The sequence below is a fragment of the Pantherophis guttatus genome, chromosome 1 (genome assembly GCF_059756535.1).
Source record: "Pantherophis guttatus breed Tessera chromosome 1, ASM5975653v1, whole genome shotgun sequence".
Classification (NCBI taxonomy): domain Eukaryota; kingdom Metazoa; phylum Chordata; class Lepidosauria; order Squamata; family Colubridae; genus Pantherophis; species Pantherophis guttatus.
Window position 1 is genome coordinate 75,248,601 of NC_142063.1, and position 13,978 is coordinate 75,262,578.

The 13,978-nt window shown below is 47.4% G+C and overlaps 1 protein-coding gene across 10 annotated transcripts in view; it reads right to left on the minus strand.

Moving 5' to 3' along the window:
* Positions 1-13,978, minus strand: part of FUT8 (fucosyltransferase 8) — a 109,075-nt gene that overhangs the window by 75,141 nt on the left and 19,956 nt on the right. For 2 of the 10 annotated variants that reach the window (XM_060687538.2, XM_087876448.1), the window contains one exon: positions 6,473-6,627. The exons of 6 other annotated variants lie outside the window; for them this stretch is intronic. The gene's annotated coding sequence lies outside the window, so the exon portion shown is untranslated. Of the gene's footprint in view, positions 1-6,472; positions 6,628-9,358; positions 9,447-13,978 lie in introns of all 10 variants that reach the window. 2 more of the 10 variants (XM_087876415.1, XM_087876435.1) reach the window with 2 other exon arrangements.

Below are 13,978 nucleotides of genomic sequence, written 5' to 3' on the forward strand. Positions count from 1 at the left end.
CACCAGCATCCAGTGACCCATGTCCACCCCCCCCCCATCGAGCGCGCCACTCAGGCTGCAGCGGCTGGACTCGAGTGCTGTGCGGTTGGTGTCGATCGCGTCGTGCCGCTCGACATGCGGCTCCCCTCACCAGGTATCTGCCTGTGGGGAAAGAAGAGGAGACATATCCGTTAATAATCTCATTTGTGGCGCACCTTGTGGGGATTGTTTTTGTGGAATCGTCTTATGAGTCGTGGGGCATTTATATCACCCACTGGAACCCATGAGGACTCTGTATCAGGGTATCCTGTCCACTTTACTAGGTACTGCAGCTGGCCCCTATGGTGCCGAGAGTCGACAATGTCTCTAATTTCGTAGTGGGACCCCGTTACTGGACCTGGGGTTTTGTGCACTGGGTCGGAGGCTATGATAGCCGGCTTCAATAGGCTAGAATGGAATATAGGGTGGATCTTTCCCAATAGAGGAGGTAATTTCAACATAAATGTAACCGGGTTTATCACTTTTATGATGGGAAAGGGGCCTATGTATTTGGGCCCTAATTTTTTACTTGGTAATCGCAATTTTAGGTACTTCGTGGAAAGGTACACTTGGTCCCCGATCTGAAACGGTGGACAGGCGGTTCGTTTTTTGTCCGTATGGGTTTTATATTCATTGGATGCCTTCCTAAGAGCTTCCTTTACGGAAGGCCACACTTTCTGCAGACCGTGGGACCACTCGTTTGGAGTGGTGGGTTTCGGAGGGTGGAGATCTAGTTCAGGGATAGCTGGGAACTCCCGTCCCATGACAATCTGAAAGGGAGTATACCCGGTACTGCGATGTACCGCGTTATTGTATGCTGTTTCGGCGAAAGGTAAGTAGTCCACCCAGTCGTTTTGTTGGTATGAGATATAGGACCGCAGATAACGTTCCACCATGGCATTGGCCCGTTCCGCAGCCCCGTTCGTACTCGGGTGGTATGCAGAACTCAAACCTTGTGTTGCTCCTATGTCATGGAGGGATCCCCTCCATAATTTAGCCGTAAATTGGACTCCTCTATCCGATATGATTCGTTGGGGTGCCCCGTGTAAGCGGTAGACATGTTGAATGAAGAGTCGGACCAATCGTTGTGCCGACGGCAGCCCTTTACAGGGAATAAAGTGGGCCTGCTTGGAGAAGAGATCAAGTACCGTCCATATCACGGTATACCCTCTACTACTCGGAAGTTCCACAATGAAATCCATGGAGATTTCATCCCATGGTCTGTTCGGTTCGGCTACGGATTGTAGTAAGCCCAGGGGTTTCCCCGGTCTTGGTTTAGAGACCGCACATATGTGACAACCTCCGACGTATTGGTCAACGTCCTTTCGCATCTTTGGCCACCAGAATTGCCTTCTGATTAGATGCAGGGTTTTCAAAAACCCAAAGTGTCCCGCGGTTTTCTGGTCATGACAACGCCGTAGGACCTGTTGTCGTAATGCACCGGGTATATATAGTCTATCCCCCCACCACGCTAGCCCATCCCGATGGGTTACAAGAGAGCGGTTGTCACGCAACCATTCATCGGTAGCCAGGGCTTGTTGCAGTGCCGATATCCAACTACGGGTTTGTCGTGTTCCCAAAGCACATGCCCCGGCCTCTATAGGAGGGAACAGAGACTGTAGACTCTCCGCTCTTTTGCTGTGATATTGGGGCATGCGGGATAAGGCATCGGCTAGAAACAACTTCCCTGCTGGTTTGTACTTTATAGAGAATCGGAAACGTTGGAAGTATTGCGCCCACCTGACCTGTTTTGGAGACAACCTACGAGGCGTCTGGAGTGCCTCCAGGTTTTTGTGGTCTGTCCAGACCTCAAACGGCTGTGTACTGCCCTCCAAAAGATGCCTCCAAGTTTGTAGCGCCCATTTCACTGCGAAGGCCTCCTTCTCCCATATAGCCCAATTTCTTTCTGTTGTTGTGAATTTCCGTGAGGTGTAGGCACAGGGCTTCAGGACACCGGTTTTGTCTTCCTGCAGAAGGACAGCTCCAATGGCCACGTCACTTGCATCGGCTTGTACCACAAACGCCTGTAAGAGGTCCGGATGTTTCAGGACAGGCTCTTTGGCGAATAGGCGTTTGAGCTCCTCAAACGCCTTTTGGCACTGGGAGGTCCACGGCAATAGGTATCCCGGTCTGGGCTTTCTCCCAGGCTTTACAAGTCCTTTTGTTCGTAACAAGTCGGTGAGGGGTAACGCCGTCTTAGCGAAACATGGAATAAACCGTCGATAAAAATTTGCGAAGCCCAGGAAGCTTTGTAACTGCTTTCGTGTTCGTGGGGCTTGCCACTCTAACACCGCCTCTACTTTTTTCGGATCCATTTGTACCCCGGCTTCACTGATACGAAACCCCAGATAATCTATCTCTTTTTGATGGAATTCACACTTTGACAGTTTAACAAACAACCGTGCTTCCAATAATCGGGTTAGGACCTGTCTGACTAATTGGATGTGTTCATCCATTGTCTCCGAATAAATGAGGATGTCATCCAGATACACCAGGACCCCACGATACAAATACTCGTGCAACACCTCGTTTATCAGCTGCATGAAGACGGCGGGGGCACCCTGCAGACCGAAAGGCATCACTAGAAAGTGGTAGCTGCCGAGGGGACTGTTAAACGTGGTTTTCCATTCATCCCCCGGGCGTATTCGCACCCGGTAGTAGGCTTCACGGAGGTCTAACTTCGTGAAGATTTTTCCTGTGGATAGGGTCGTGAGCAAATCGGCCATCAAGGGTAGGGGATACAATGGTTCGATGCAAACAGCGTTCAGGCCTCGGTAGTCCACGCATAGGCGTAAACCCCCGTCCTTTTTCCCACGAAAGAGAACCGGGGCGGCTAAATGCGACCGACTGGGGCGAATGAAGCCCCTTGCTAGATTCTTGTCGATATAGGAGCGTAGTTCTTTCAGTTCCGCCGGGGTCATTGAATACATCCGGGGTTTAGGTAGCTGAGCCCCGGGTTTTAGTTCTATTCCACAATCTGTATCCCGATGCGGGGGTAATGTGTCACATTCTTCTTCACTAAATACCTGGGCGAGGTCGCTATACACTTGAGGGTACCGGGGCTCTGGTAACATCTCCGTATGCAACCCAATACAAGACTCTGCTGTTAGTGGAATCCTCACTTTGCGATACCCTCCCTCCCACCAGATATGGGGTTTCCATTTGTCCAACCATGCAAGACCAAGGATGATTGGCTCTATCATTTTCGCTATTACTATAAAACGAATCCGTTCATGATGGTCGCCTATGCGCAGAACCACTGGTTCGGTTATGCTAGCAGTCGGCACACCCCCTAGTAACGTTCCATCTACTTGTTCGAATCTGATGGGCGAACGTAGGCTTACTACCCGAACGCCTAGTGCCTCTGCAACGGATTGGCGTATAAGGCATCGGGTGCATCCAGTATCAATTAATGCCTCCAGAGTGCACTTCCTATCGGTTGTGGGATGCTGTAAGGTGACTGGTATCAGGAAAGGATGGATGGGGTCACTTACCATCGGATCTTGCGTTTCATCGTCCTCACCACTGTGGTCCGAGGGGTCAGGAACACGGGCCAGTCCAGGTGGACCGCTCACAGTGGTATGTGCTGTTGTATCCAATAGGGAGGTATGGGTTGCCGCTCTGGACCGTTCTGCTGGTCGTAGAGAGTGGTCCCGCGGGCTCGGTCCTGGCGGCCGCGGGGTGGACATCCGTGGTGGTGGTAGAGGGCATTCAGCTGCCCGATGCCCCTCCTGGTTACATCTGAAACATCGGAACGGCCGTCTGCTCGACTCGCCGGGACCAGTCTCCAGCACGGGGGGTGGTCTGACACTACTCCTGTCGCCGACTCGCCCGCCCCACCCTCGTCTTGGTTGGTTCTGGATGGTGGTTCGGGGTCTGAACTCACGCAACCCCACATCCAGGCTCACTGCCGCTTTGTACCAGTCCGACAGGCGAGACCCCAGTCCTCGATACACACAGGCCTGGCGTATCTCTCTGTCTAAACCTGATTGGAACTGATGAATCAGAAGGCGTTCCGGCCAGGACCGCAACTTCCCGGCCAGATTGCGAAACTCTTTAACATAGTCCTTAGCCGGGCGGCCCCGCTGTTTGAGGTTTACCAGTGCTCCCTCTATAACTTGCGTTCGAGTCTCGTCCTCAAAACGACTCCTTAATGCCTCTAGGAATAGTCCCAAGTCCGTTAGTTCACGTGCGTGCTCGCTATGCAGGTCGGCCACCCAGTCGGCTGCTTCCCCTGTGAGAACAGCTGTCACCGCGACCACCATCGACCATTGCGAGGGGTACAACCGCCCGTACAGATCCATGTGGCTGATTATTTGACTGAGGAACAATGCCACCTTTTCTGCTGACCCGTCAAACGTAGCTTGTACGGGGGGCAGCCCCCAGGGGGTCTGAGGGGTCCACACCCCGGGTCCCCACATCGGCAATGGCTCCGGTTGGCGGGGTTGGGTTGGTCTTTGCCTTGCATCGCCTTGATCATGTTGACTATCCATGGCGTGACCCACTATCCTATCCCTACCGGGTCGTGGAGGGGCTCTAGGAGGTGCATGGAGACCCTCCCCCCCGGTGGGCTGAATGGTACTGCCTCTCCCTGGGGGTTGGCGCTCCCCGCTGGCCCGTCTCGCACGTTGTTCCAGTTTAAATTTCGGACTGGCGAGGCGGGGTCTGATGGCCCCAGAACCACTGCTTATGGCCCCGCCCCCCTGCCACATCTCAGAGGGGTCTCCGCCGGGGGCCCATGGCTGCCAGGAGGGTGCGTCCCGAAAGCTAGCCTCCCCGAACCTATCTCGTAGAACATCCATGGTAGTCGCTCCTGGTCCCGTAGAGTAACTCCAGTCCCCTTCCTCTTCTTCAATCCACTGCCGCTCCCTCCATCCCTGGAACTGAGCGCCAGAGTGGGGTGGGGTTTGCACCCGCGTCCCCGGTAGGGCGGAGCTGTGCCACCAATGCCCCGCACTAACTTGAGTAGTCGTCTCGAAGCCTTGTGGTTCCTGACCCCCCTTCCTTGGGACTGCTCCAGTGCCCTCCTTCCGCGGCTCCGGTCGCTTCGGCCTGACTACCAGCTGCTCGCTGGTCTCCGTTGGGTTGGCGGCGGTAGCCCCCTCGTCCTCCTCCTCCTCCTTCCCCTCAGGGAACGTCTCCTCAGGTAGGGCGTCCGCGCCCTCTGCCATAGCGCTCCGCTGCTGAGAAACCCGGTGGGTAAGAGGAGCCGCGTCTTCCTCTCGGCCTCCCCGGACCCTGGCTTGCCGATGCACAAGAAACACGCTCGAGCCTGACTCGGAGTATCTTGGTTTAATTGGCAACAACAGCTCTCGGTGGAAACCGGATTGCAAACCATACAAAGACGCGGCTGCTGGGAGCTTGTAATAATGTCCATATATAGAGCGAGCGCCAAGTGCTCCCAGCTGGGGCGATTCAAAGTTCCCGCAGCTGTCATTCCGGCCGCGCAGAGATGACGTCATCCATCCCGGGTGTCGCCGGAGTCGTGTTGTTTGCAGATAGCTCTCTATGCCCACGCGTCCCCATCAAAACCCCGTGCACAGGAACGCCTAGCCGGTACGCTAACCCCTCCACCAGCATCCAGTGACCCATGTCCACCCCCCCCCATCGAGCGCGCCACTCAGGCTGCAGCGGCTGGACTCGAGTGCTGTGCGGTTGGTGTCGATCGCGTCGTGCCGCTCGACAATCTTCTGTTAACTTGATTTACAAACTCGTTTCTTTTTTAAAGTATAATATGCTAATCTGCCCAATTCAGCAATAAATAATTGATATAAATTTTAGATACCATAATCACAACTAATAAAAATAAAATGTTTGCTATTACCACCACATCATCGACTTATATTTGTAAGTAACTAATAATGGGGAAGGGAAGGAATAGGAAGGAGAGAGAGTGAGAAAGGGTGATAAGAGAGAAAGTAGTCTAGCTACAATCAGATTTGGATACCACCTTCAACACTTCTAAATGGCAGGATTAAGTCTGAGAACTAGAAACATTGATACCTGACTGATGAAATATCACAGATGCTGAATATTCTAAAATGTGCTGGGAAATAATGTGAGAAGCCTTATATAAAGCCAAATAGCCTTCAGACTACTACTTCCTACAGACTCTGTGATTCACATTTTCACAGAGAATATATGTTCATTAATACCATTTTGAAACTATATTTTATTCAATTTTTTACTTATTCAATTAATCAAATTGAGTGAATGAATGAATGAACGAACAAACAAACAAACATGTACCGTATTTTTCGGAGTATAAGATGGACCTTTTCCCCCCATAAAAGAAGGTGAAAATCTGGGTGCATCTTATACTCCAAATGTAGTCCCAGCAGTTCCGAATCCGACCGAACACTGGTGAGGTCTCATATTAAGACCTACCTAATACAGCAGTGGCTGCTGGGAATAACAGGTGTGAGCTTCCCCCTTCACCCAGACCTCTACTTACTCAGAATAAGACAAGAAGGATTGGTATATATTTGTCCATGTCTCAACAGCGAGAATGGCATTTGCTCAACTGTGGAAAGATGCAGATACGCCCCCTGACCATCTGATAATAAACAGGATTCTCCGATGTGCTGAGATGGACAGGCTAACGTATATCTTAAAAGACAAGAAAGATTCAGTATATAATAGAAGTTGGGACAGATGCTTTGTCTGGCTCAAAAGAAGGTTAAACCTAGGAGAAGGGTGATAAAATCGTCTAATTAGATTAACTAGATATTTACTAGGCTTTATAACTCTTTATAATTTTGATAAAAACAGGCCAATTGTGTTGTAGATAGTAAAAAGAACTTGATTGCATTGAAATGTTTGGTTAGGATGATATTAGTTAATATTAATTGGAGAGTGAGCTTAACTCTTGGTTAGTCATGTTTGTTGTTTCGTTTTAGTCCTGGGTTTATGTGTTTCTATATTTTACTTCTTATATTGCTTTTCAATCATTATTGTGTGTTAATTTTATTGTAAATATTTAATAAAGATTATTTTATATATATAAAAAAAAGACCTACCTAGTGGCAATAAAAGCGGCAAAATCTAGCTATTTTGCCGCCTTTATTGTGTCATCAGATAATCGCCCAGCCGCCCTGTTTAGGGTGACCCGCTCCCTCCTCCATCTGGGAGCGCAGGATGATCCCTTGCAGGGTCGAGCTGACGATTTTGTGCAGTATCTGTATGATAAGATCGCTCAGATTCGGGAAGGCCTGGCCTCTGACTGTGTAAGTCCGGACGGGATGATTGAGGCAGATCTTGAGAGTGTTATCTGGGAGGAGTTTGATCCTGTGGCTCCCGAGGACGTGGACAGGATTCTCGGACGGCTGAACGTGACACATGTTTATTAGACCCGTGTCCCTCCTGGTTGGTGCTGGCTTCCCGGGAGGTTACACGAGGCTGGCTCCAGAGGATTGATTATTAACGCTTCTCTGAGCGAGGGTGTCCTACCGGCCGCCTCGAAAAAAGCAGTGGTGAGGCCCCTCCTCAAGAAGCCCTCTCTGGATCTGGCTGTTTTGGCTAACTATCGTCCAGTCTCCAACCTTCGTTTTATTGCGAAGGTTGTTGAGAGTGTGGTGGCGCGGCAGCTTCCACAGTACCTGGATGAAGCTGTCTATCTAGATCCGCTCCAGTCCGACTTCAGGCCTGGGCACAGCACGGAAACGGCATTGGTCGCGTTGGTGGATGATCTCTGGAGGGCTCGGGATAGGGGTTGTTCCTCTATCCTGGTCCTGTTAGATCTCTCAGCGGCTTTTGATACCATCGACCATGGTATCATGTTGCACCCGTTGGAGGAGTTAGGGGTGGGGGGCACCGTTTTGCGGTGGTTCTCCTCCTACCTCTCTGACCGGTCGCAATCTGTGTTGGCAGGGGGGCAGCGGTCAACCCCGAGGCGCGTCTGTGGGGTGCCACAAGGGTCGGTCCTCTCGCCCCTTCTGTTCAACATTTATGTAAAGCCACTGAGTGAGATCATCCGTGGCTTTGGGGTGGAGTTCCATCAGTACGCTATGACACTCAGCTGTACATCTCCACCCCAGGCCACCCAACGATGCCCTTGAAGTGATGTCCCAGTGCCTGGAGGCCGTGCGGGCCTGGATGGGGAGAAACAGGCTCCGACTCAACCCTTCCAAAACCGAGTGGCTGTGGCTCCCAGCATCCTGATATAGCCAGCTGGTGCCATTGCTGGTTATTGGGGGCGAATCACTGGCTCCCACGGAGAGGGCTCGCAACTTGGACATCCTCCTGGATGCACAGCTGTCTTTAGAAGAGCATGACGGCCGTGGCCAGGGGGGCTTTTTATCAGGTCTGCCTGATACGCCAGTTGCGTCTGTTTCTGGATCGGGACTCCCTACGCACGGTCAGTCAGGCACTCGTCACTTCCCGCCTGGACTATTGCAATGCTCTCTACATGGGGCTCCCCTTGGGGTGCACCCAGAGGCTCCAGTTGGTCCAGAATGCGGCCGCGAGGGGTATTATGGGAGCAACGGGGCGCTCCCATATGACACTTCTCCTGCGCGAGCTGCACTGGCTTCCGGTGGTCTTCCGGGCGCACTTCAAGGTGTTGGTGACCATCTTTAAAGCGCTTCATGGCTTAGGGCCAGGGTATCTACGAGACCGCCTTCTGCCGCCAATAGCCTCCCACCGGCCAGTTCGCTTGCACAGAGAGGGTCTTCTCAGGGTGCCGTCCACCAGACAATGTCGGCTGGCGACCCCCAGGGGAAGAGCCTTCTCTGTGGCAGCACCTGCCCTCTGGAACGACCTACCCCCAGAGATACGCACAATACCAGACCTCCAGATTTTTCATCGGGCCCTGAAAACTCATCTATTTCATCTAGCCGGGCTGGCTTGATCCCATCCTTTCGGTTTTAATTTGAAATTGGTTTAACTGGGTTGTTTTAATTTGAGGGCCGAAATTATTTAATGTCTTTTAAACTGTTTTTTAAATTTTATATGTTATGTTTTATCTCGGCTGTTCACCGCCTTGAGTCCTGTTGGAGAAGGGCAGTATAAAAATCAAATAAAATAAAAATAAAATAAATAAATAAAATAAAATAAAATAAGACAATTCTATCTTCACCAGCTTTTTTATCTATGTTATATATCTTAGAAAATGGCTGGAAGGTTATGAAAGCAACAATAAGTTTTCTGCAATTATTTTGTTACATAGCCAATGTGTTTACACTGCATAACCACACCAGAGTTCACACTGAGATGTTCCAAACTATTTGTCAGTTCAGAAAATTCTTATCATAATGATATATCTTACAGGTTGATTAGGTTTATAAAAGGATATATTTCAGAGAGTTTTACAAATATTAGTTCAGTTTGCTACATTTATTACCTTATGAACCATCATTTTCATCTTCAGTAATCTACCTTATATGACCCATGTTCCAACTGATGCTTATGCTTGATCAATTGTGGCATTCCTAAGATAGCAAAACATTTGGTGGACAGTATAGTAATTCATACTGTAAAAGCAAATATGTCCCCTTTTGTTACTATAGATATATGATATGGGAATTTTGCATAAAGACAAGCAGTGATAACTTCCCACCCCCTTCCTGGGAGGTCTTGTTCCTTTATCCCACTTGCCTCTAAGAGTTACAATAACAAAAGCTTCCACTGATACCACTGCAAATTTTCAAGATATATAACCAGCAGTAACAAAGTTACTCTTCTCTTCTCATAAGAGCCTTGGTAGTACAGGGGTTTAAGGCACCCTGTTATTAAGCTGGTTATTAAGACCAGCTGCCTGCAATTACTGCAGGGTTCGAATCTCGCCAAGGCTCAAGGTTGACTCAGCCATCCATCCTTTCTAAGGTAGGTAAATTGAGGACCCAGTTGTGGGGGCAATAAGCTGACTTTGTATAAATATACAAAAGGATGAAGGCTATTGCTGAGTACATTGTAAGCCGCCCTGAGTTTTCGGAGAAGGGCAGCATATAAATCAAATTTAAAAAAAAAAAAGTGAAATGTTATCATGTACCCCCAAATCTCATACTCTTACAGTACTTTTTCAAAGCTGTATTGCTGTGGAGGGCCAAGGGAAAAAGTGGGGGCAGGAGGGGAAATGAGTGTGAGAAGAATTCCAATTTGCTAAAAGTGATTAAACATGAAAACAACATAATATGATCAAGCTGAGAAATACAATTTAATACAGATAACCCTCAGTACTCTGAAACCGATTTTATACAATAAATATACTTCTAATCTGATTAGCTTTTAGGGCCAAATAGGCTATTTCTTATGTAATGTTTTTCTACTGGTAATGATAAATTGCTGTGTTACCCTATATAGGCAGGAGGGGGGAGTGGTGCTCCTGTGAGGGATGAACAAAAAATTTGGGGAGTATATGTCAAGAGTATATATTTCCAATGTGGTCACTTATGACCCAGCTAAAGCAAACAGGTATCTATACTGGGCAGCAGTGATATAAAAAGATGCCAGAGGCAGTTTAGCGGCAATGGGAAAGGCATAAATTCATACAATGCAAGAGAAGGCAATGCTAAACTACTACTGTATTTTTATCAAGACAACCACATGGAGCAAAAATATAAAATGACTGGTGACAAAGTGCTGGCCAATAGGACCCTCAGGTAGAATGGGACTCAATATGCTACTGAAAAAGACCTGAGGCTCTTTTGAAATATTAATACTGTTTATGACATGGCTAAATTAAAGCCTTGAGACGTCTAACTGCTGATGCTGCCATACAGAAAATGAAAATTCAAAGCTGCAGAAAGAATTACAGTAGGAACACTGAACATAAGAAGCCTAAACACAGGACAGATGAAACTGTCCTGTGTTTATACAATCCTGAAATTGTATAAATTGACATATTAGACATTAGCAAATTGAGATGGTCAGAAATCAAACACTTTCAGTTAAAAGATCTCACCATTTATAATTCACAACTTGAAAAACAAAGAGGAAATTGTGTTGCTTTTATAGTTTGGAAATGTATAGCAAGAACAGTACTTGGTTACAGTGCAATCAGTGCTGAATAATAATGATTAGACTTTGGGGGTAACCCTAATCATTCAGGTTTATGTTCCAAACACTGATGCAGAAGTTGAAGCTGATGACTTCTAAGGTCAAGATCTAGCTGAAATTGACAGAACATGCAAACAAGATGCTGCTTGTGATTGGAGACTGGAATGCCAAAGTTGGAAACATGGAAGAGGAAAATGTAGTTGAATTATATGGCTTAGGAAACTGAAATGAAGCAGAATGAATACTCAATTTCTATGATTTCTTCACAGCTTATACTGTCTTCAAACAACAAAATGATATACCTCTATATACATTGACATCACTAGATGGAATATATAGCAATCAAATTAACTATATTATTGCTGAAAGGAAAGAAGGAACTCAATTAAAGCCTCAAAGACATGGCCAGGTGCTCACCTGGAACAGATTGCAAATTGCTCATATGCAAGTTCCAAGTTAAGCTAAAAAAAAGAGAAAGCCAGTCAGTTTCCATAATATGACCTTAAACATATACCTATCCTTTTCAAAGAAATGATAAGGCATCATTTTAACATTCTGAATTTCATTAACAGAGAACCAGAGGGATTATGGAAAGAATTTAAAGACATTGTTAAGGATAAATGTGAAAAAAGATCACCAAAGATGAAGAAACAGACGAAAGCAAACTGGATGTCAGAAAAAAATCATAGAAATTGCCAAAAAGAAAACAGAAGCCAAAGCCAAGAAAGACAAAACTCTCACAAAAGGAACTTAAAGTATTTCAGAAAGCTGTTACAAGAGACAGGAAGCAATATGTAAAGATTCAGAAGGAAACAAATGAGGCCAAACAAGGAACACCTTTCAACCTTGCGTTGGTATCATAAAAGAGACTAATAGACATGTGGCTTCCCTCTTGCAGTACCTAGAGGTTGTGGGAGTCTGGATGGAGGACAACAGGCTTCAACTGAACCCTGGAAAGACCGAATAGCTTTGAATGGATGGAGCTTTGAGATTCAGGACTTAAATATCTTTAATTCTGGATAAGGTTGCACTAGCGCAGACAGAACAGTTGTGCAATTTGGGGGTTTCTCTTGGACTCATGATTCCTGCTCAAAGAGCAAATGGTGGTTGTGCCTAGGAGATCCTTTGCACAACTTCATGTTGTGCACCAGTTGCGATCTTTCCTGTATTTGAAGTCCCGGTGCTTGGTCACTCAAGTCCTGATCATCTCAAACCTGAGCTACTGCAATGCGCTCTACATGGGGCTACCCTTGAAGATTATGTGGAAGCTACAACTTGTGGTGTAGCGGCCAGTTATGTGGTGGAGTGGCCAGTTCTTGTGGTCATTAGGGTGACCCATGTTACATCGCTGTTGTGTGAGCTACACTGGCTGCCGGCTTGTTTCCAGGTACAGTTTAAGGTGTGGGTTATCAGCTTTAAAGCTTTTCAGGCCATTGGTCCAGGCTATCTGAGGAACCATCTAATTCCAATGGGATTGCCACACCCCAACCATGGCAATAGAAAGAGCATGCTGCAGACCTTGTTACTCAAAGAATTTTGACTGATAGGATCCAGGAGAAAAGCCTTTTCTGCCCTGGCTCCTGCTGTTTGGAACGTCATACCCAACCGAGGTGAGATCTGCATCCACCCTCCTGACCTTCCATAAGGGTCTAAAGACCTGGCTCTACCAGTTGGCCTGGAGCCCCAATGGGGATGCAGACTCTGGAGGTGGCTATCAGACTAGAGAAGATTCCACCTATGCACTTAATGCTCCATTCCTCCCATCTTTTATTGTAATTATTATTTATTTAGCATTTTAATGTTGATCAGTTTTTAATGTTTGTAAGCTAACCATAACTGAGTCCAAAATTTATGTTGCTAAGTGAGACATTTGTTAAGTGAGTTTTGCTTCATTTCACAACCTTTCTTGCCAAAGTTAAGTGAATCACTGCAGTTGTTAAGTTAGTAACACAGTTATTAAGTGAATCTGACTTCCCCATTGACTCTGATTGTCAGAAGATCACAAAAGGTGATCACATGATCCCAGGACACTGCAACCCTCATAAATATGAACTAATTGTCAAGCATCTGAATTTTGATCATGTGACCATTGGGGATACTAAAATGGTCATAAATGTGAAAACGGTCATAAGTTATTTATTTCTGTGTCACTGTAACTTCGATCCATCATTAAATGAACTGTTGTGAGTCAAGGACTATGGGATGAACCGAGGCATGGCACAAAAGCAACACAGCCAGAGGACAGTTCTAACTCCCCTTTATTGCTCCAATTTTGCCCCCAAATATCCCCATGTTTACTACAAGTCCTGGAGCAAAGCTCTCACACGCACCTTCAACAGCCTCTGGCTGAAAATAATCCAGTAAGCAAGGTTAGCAAAACAGTAACCAGAGCAAGAAGTTCAGCGAAGCAAGCAAGCCGGGAAAGCCCAAGACAGAGCACAATAATTTCCAGGAGTCGGCAAGTGCCCATGAGGCTCCACATTTGTTGGGAACGCTTGTTCTCAACAAATGCCCCTCCCACCGGCATCTCCTTATATCTTAGTTGCCAGGTGTGCCTTGTGAAGGAGGATGGGGCACTCTCCTCCCTGGCTCAGTCTGCGTTGTTCTTGCCTTCTCTCTTCTCTTCGTGCTCTAGGATCAGGAGGGGATGGTCCTTGCTCTTCTCCTGAGCTGTCTCTCTCCTGCTCCTCCCTGTCTAAAAGCCTTTCTAATCCTGAAAAGCCCTGCCCGGACTGACTCTGCCCTTCCCCATTTTCCTCCAAAGCCAACGGAGCCTCCGCTTGATCTCTGTTGGCTCCTGTTCCAGCTCATCTTCCCCTGCAGATTCAGGTTCCGACGGGGGCATGACAGACTACTCAAATGCAGAAAGATCAGTCTCCTGTTCTATATATTTAAAAAGGAATTTATTCATCATGAGTATACACTCATTGGATATTCATGTGTTGTTTGTGTGTGTGTGTTATGT